The sequence below is a fragment of the Schistocerca americana genome, chromosome 2 (assembly GCF_021461395.2).
Source record: "Schistocerca americana isolate TAMUIC-IGC-003095 chromosome 2, iqSchAmer2.1, whole genome shotgun sequence".
Taxonomy (NCBI): Eukaryota; Metazoa; Arthropoda; class Insecta; order Orthoptera; family Acrididae; genus Schistocerca; species Schistocerca americana.
In genome coordinates, this window is record NC_060120.1 from 612,944,087 (window position 1) to 612,950,492 (window position 6,406).

Sequence of the window (6,406 nt, forward strand, 5' to 3'; positions counted from 1 at the left end):
TGGCGTGTACAGGTACAGCTACCCATGCTGCTTCAACACGATACCACAGTTCATCAAGAGTAGTGACTGGCGTCTTGTGACGAACCAGTTGCTACGCCACCATTGACCAGACGTTTTCAGTTGTTGAGAGATCTGCAGAATGTGCTGGCCAGGGAAGCAGTCGAACATTTTCTGTGCAGCAGGCGGTACTATTATTCGTACTATACATTAAGGTTTCTTTAGTTTTCCTGGCTGTTATGGAGGCAGATTGTCTGTTCCACACGTTTGAAGCCGTTAGCTTAATCAAGAGACAGGTTCACTTTACCTTTGTAGAAAAGTCCGAAAAAAAATTAAGTTGTTTCACATCTCTCTCTCTATTCGTTTAGTCAGTTCCGACTCTTCGTGACCCCATGAACCAAATCACGCCACTTTTTCCTGTCTTGCACTTTCTCCCGTAAACCTCCCAGGTTCGAACACATTGCTTCTGTGATTCCATCGATCCATCTCATCCTCTGACGTCCTCTTCTTCTAGCTCCTTCAATCTTCCCCAACATTAATGTTTTTTCCAGCGAGGCATGCCTTCGCATTGTGTGTCCAATGTAGGTCAGCTGTTGTTTTAACATTAGACCTTCCAGGGAGAAATCTGGTTTTATTTGCTCCAATATTGATCTGTTGGTTCTCTTTGCAGTCCATGGAACTCTAAGAAGTTTCCTCCAACACCAAAATTCGGAGGAGTCAGTTCTTCGCCGTTCAGCCTTTCTAATGGTCCAGGTCTCACATCCATACATCACAACTGGAAAGACTATAGCCCTCACAATACGGATCTTTGTTGCTAGTGTTATATCTCTCGACCTTAGAACCTTGTCAATGTTTGACATCGCCTGTCTACTGAGCAACAGGGGTCTCTGGTTTTCATGGCTGGAATCGCCATCAGCAGAGATCTGGGAACCGAGATAACTGAATGTGGTCACTACCTCCATGGTTTCTCCTGCTATATCCCACGAATTGGTAGGTGTAGTTGCCATAATTTTCGTTTTCTTCACATTCATCCTAAGATCGGCCTTTTCACTTTCGTCTTTCACCTTCGGCAAGAGTGTTCTCAATTCTTCTTCACTTTCTGCCAACAGGATCGTATCATCCGCGTACCTGAGGGTGTTTACATTATTCCAGCTATTTTAATTCCTGTTTCTCCTTCATCTAGCCTCGCATTCCTCATAACATGTTCTGGATACAGATTGAATAAGTACGGTGACAGTATGCAGCCTTGCCGGACCTCTTTCTGAATCTTTATCAATTTCGTTGTTCCATACATAGTTCTCACCGTGGCTTCTTGGTCTAGGTATAAACTCCGTATCAGATGAATGAGGTGATCTGTTACACACATGTTTTTCAGTACGTTCCATAATTTGTTGTGATCGACGCAGTCAAAGGCTTTGGCGTATTCAATAAAGCAGAGGTGCACATCTCTCTGGAATTCTCTTGCTTTTTCTATAATCCACCAAATGTTAGCAATTTGATCTCCAGTTCCTCTTCCTTTCCTAAAACCAGCTTGTTCTTCTGGTAGCTCTCGATCTAGATATTGGCGTAGTCTATTTTGTAAGATTTTCAACATCACTTTGCTAGCATGTGAGATAAGTGCGATTATTCGGTAATCTGAGCATTCTGTAGAACTTCTCTTCTTTGGAATGGGGATGAATACTGATCTTTTCCAGTCTTCTGGCCACTTCTGCGTGATCTATATTTTTTGACATATTGAGTGCAGCACTTTCACTGCATCCTTTTCAGTGACTGTAAACAATTCTGCTGGTATTTCATCATTTCCACTAGTTTTGTTATCAGCCATATTTTCAAGGGTCCACTGGATTTCGCTCTCCAAAGTATCTGGCTCTAGTTCTAAACTAACATTACCATCAGCAGTAGGAGCCCTGTCATTATGCAGTTCTTTCTTGTATAGGTCTTCTACATATTCTGCCCATCTTTCCTTCACATCCTCTGCTTCACTCAGATCTTCCCCGTTTCTATCTTTTATCATTCCAATTTTTGCATGGAATTTTCCTTTAAATTCTCTAATTTTCTTATAACGATCTCTTGTCTTCCCCATTCCGTTACTATCTTCAACTTCCTTGCACTGTTCATTAAAGAATGTATTATTATTTCTTCTAGCTAATTTCTGAAAATATTTAATTCAAACATAGCTGATCTATCTCCCTTGATTTTTGCTTTCCTTCGTTCTTCTGCAACTTGCAGTGCCTCAACTGATAGCCATCTAGCCTTCTTTCTGTTCCTTTTCTTGGGAATGTGTTTCTCTGCGGCCTCCTTGACTTCTGTCCACATCTCTTTCAGCTTTTGTCCTCCAGCTATAATACATTAAATCTGTTTTGCATCTCTACAGTGTAGTCGGACGGTATAGAGTTACGGTCGTATCTGCAAGTTGGGATATTTTTTGCTACATTCTGAGGTTTCAGCCGAAATTTTGCAATCAGGAGCTCATGATCTGATCCGCAGTCAGCCCCAGGTCCTGTTGTAGCTGACTGAACCGCGCTCTTCCATCTCTGATTACGAAGTATCTAATCAATTTGGTTCTGATCTTGGCCATCTGGCGACGTCCTGGTATATAGGCGTCGGTTTGGTAGTTGAAACAGTGTATTAGTAATTATCAATGAATTTTCTTGGCAGAATTCTAGGAGTCTCTGTCCTGCTTCATTTGTTGTACCAAGAACATATTTCCCTGTTATACCTTCTACAGCTTGATTTCCCACTTTTGCATTCCAATCGCCAACTATGAAGACGATATCCTTTTTTGGTGTTAATAGTAGTAATTCTTGTAAATCTCCATAGAACTGGTCAATAATTTCCTTTCAGGCATCAGTTGTTGGCGCATAAACGTGAGTTACTATGATGTTGAGGGGCTGACCTTGAAGTCTGATGGGCATCATTCCATCATTTTTATATCTGCATCCCATTACAGCCTTTCTCGCTTTGTCACTAACTATGAAGGCTACTCCATTACTTCTGTTGTTATCGTGTCCAGAATAATACACCATATGGCTATCAGAAGCAAATTCTCCCATGCCAGTCCACCTCATTTCACTTACTCCCAATATGTCGATGTTAATTTTCTCCATTTCTCTTTTCACTTCGTCTAGTTTTCCTTGATACGTGGATCTTACATTCCATGTTCCTATGCAGTGCTTCTCTTTGCACCATCTTACTCTTCGTGAAGCTCCTCTCAACCTGGTTCCCCTCGGAGATCCGATCGGGGAACTTGGAACTCCGGAACATTTTGAGCTGAGCGAAGCCATGGGATTTTCTTGGGATACGGTAGGAAGTTGGAGAATTGAGGTGACAGAGGCTGTGAGAACTCTCTTGCTGAGTTCTTGTAATCGCGCATCACCCCAATTTTGTGCCATAGTCTCATGGTGTCTGCAGATACCCTCCCTCCGCCCCCCCCCCCCCCCCAGGTCATTTCCTGGGCCCAAGTTGTTTTACATAGGTTTATAATAAAGTGTATGCGTATATCGTTTCGTAGTTCTTAACAATAATAGCTGCACAATTATTGACAGAAGGTTACATCTAAACCGCAGATACTTTATACGCCCCACTGTTCAGAATCTTTTTCCTTTGTTTACAAGTCTAATATTAATAAGACTGTTTTATTTGGAGAATTTGAATAGTCGATCAGCAAATACGCTCATTCTGAAGAGAACCAGTTACTGTAAATGTTAAAAACTAACCGAGTTTAAAAATCGAACAATGTGGATTCGTTTCTGTGGCGGTTTCCTCATCTCCACCACCTCCTCCTCGCTGCTGCGTCGACACTTGAGTATATAGATTTTCTACTAAGAATCGTGCATGAAGTATATAACAGAAACTAATATAATCACCAAAGCGTGGGCGCGATTGCTCTTAATCAACAATAGCCTCAAAAAATCATACTTCTTATACAACTTTCATTTAAACTTCGACAAATACTTAGATAACATTTTCCTTTTGAAAGCACATACATGGGGCAATGAACTTTTGTCACTGAACTGATAATCTGAAGAAACTGAGATTTTCAAAAGATGTCGGGATGTTTGCTTCTAGAGAGTGAGCAACATGAAACTGACTCTGAAAATATTTACAACTAGCAGATTTGGCGATTTTGCAATTGCTAAGTATGTATGGGAATTGGATATAAGTCCTAATCTCCTTCTCTCGCCCTTCTCTCTAACCCTCCCCTCTTAACAACACCTTTTGTCCATCTCTGTCCATCATCTTCCCCCAGCTCCCTCCCTTACCTCTCTGTCCATATTCTTCTTCCCCTTCTTTATATCCATTTCATTCACAGTTATCTGTTCATCTCTTCCCCCCCCCCCCCCCCCCCTCTGACGTTATTTATTCTTATTACAAATGGAACCTTGACTGAGAACAGAAGTCAAAATGAATGGGGAAATCGGCTGGAATCATTAATACACGGAGTATCAGAGAGACCTTTCCGGCTGCTCTATCTGTGAGGAAAGGAGCTTTATTGACAGTATTTCGCACGGTTTTAATCCATGAACAGGAATAATTACAAAGTTAGCTATATACACAACCTTCCTTTCTTCCGTTAAAATGACTGCAGAAAAGAAAGAAAGCCTACACATTTTCACAGTACAGCTTAGCATGTTCTTTCTCGCAGCCATTGGCGGATGATTTTGCGTGAGTTACACGTGTACCAGTAGAGCTCGACTGTTCCCGAGTCATAAAGGATTTCGCTTCAGAAATTCTTATTCGACTTGCCTCCAACCGCTGTCTATGCTCTTCGTCAGTATCACTGACTCGACAACCACGTAGTTGGCCCGCGTTGTGCGTACGCCGAGCGATATTTCGACCCTTCACTGGAGGCACTTCGTCCAAAGAAATTAACCACGAACTGAAATCAACTGATTGTTTGTAACGCACAAAATTACCAAGAAGTGACATCAATTCAATCTTCGCAACACACCAAAAATATCACCACCGAAAAACACTGAAATACCGCTTTCAATTGTATTCATTTTCGCAAAATATCTAAAATGAATATGGAATTTGTTGTTGTTATGAAATCATGCCAGAGCAGAACTGTCAAACAGAGCGTAATATCTCTTTCATTGAGATTTTCATACGAAAATACCATCACAGTTTCCGACTTTGCCGGTGGATTTGCAAAAAATTTCTTTCATACAAACCTTCATCGGACAGTTACGAACACCACAAAGAAAGACAACCAGATCAGTGAGCTGTTCTCAAGTGATGATCTTTCAAGCATGCGGAAATTTATTTATATTTATATAGATGAGACTAATGCGGAACTGATCTGTTTTAGGGTAGTTATGGTTTTTATTCGTTACCTAACCCGTTCCGAGCCATTTAACTACAAAGTTTTGCATTTCAGACTTTGTTGGAGATTTTTCCAAAATATTTATAATCTTATCTTTTGTGCAAACAGCCCCACACACGGTTTCCACAAATTATATGGTTGCATTAGTAGAACTAAAAAAGTATGTGTTCATTAATATTAACACTAAACGTCTGTTCAAATCCTGTAAAGTGACACGTTCAAAGTCCGTTTCGACAAAAGAATCGTTCAAAGTATTTATGGAACTTGTAGCAGAACACCCCGCTCACAAAATACTGTACATAAACGATTCACATTAAAAAACTCAAGAACATTAGCAAACAACATACCTGTATAAGAGTAAAAATTCCACATTCGTGTCCTTTGTCGTCACCATCCCGTACACAAATATTACAATATCAGAAACAATTGATACTATTGAAAACAACTTGCTACAATATAGAAAATTACCCATTACAGGAATAAAGGATACCATGAAACTGCTATAACTAGTACTAAGCCAGAATTACTTTGAATCTGGCAATGCATTGTACACACAAAACGACGGAGTAGTCATGGAGTGTAGCATAAACAACAGCTGATATATTTTCAGACACATCAGAACTAAAATTTATCAACACCACAAACACTGTTTGAAAGAAAATGTGCTACTAATAGAGGGTTCCGACACAGACGTTCAACAAATACACAAAAATTTTACTGAACTTCATCCCAACATGAAATTCACAGTGAAACCAGAAAACAATAAACCGATCAACTTTCTGAACCTAACAATAAAAAATATGCACAAACACATCAATCTGAAGTCTACAGAGAACACACAACATCAGACAACATCATTAACGCAAATAGCTGTCATCTTAAAACACACAAATATGTATACTTTCGTACAATGATAAACAGACTGACGAATCAAACAATAAAAAATATGCACAAACACATCAATCTGAAGTCTACAGAGAACACACAACATCAGACAACATCATTAACGCAAATAGCTGTCATCTTAAAACACACAAATATGTATACTTTCGTACAATGATAAACAGACTGACGAATCTACCA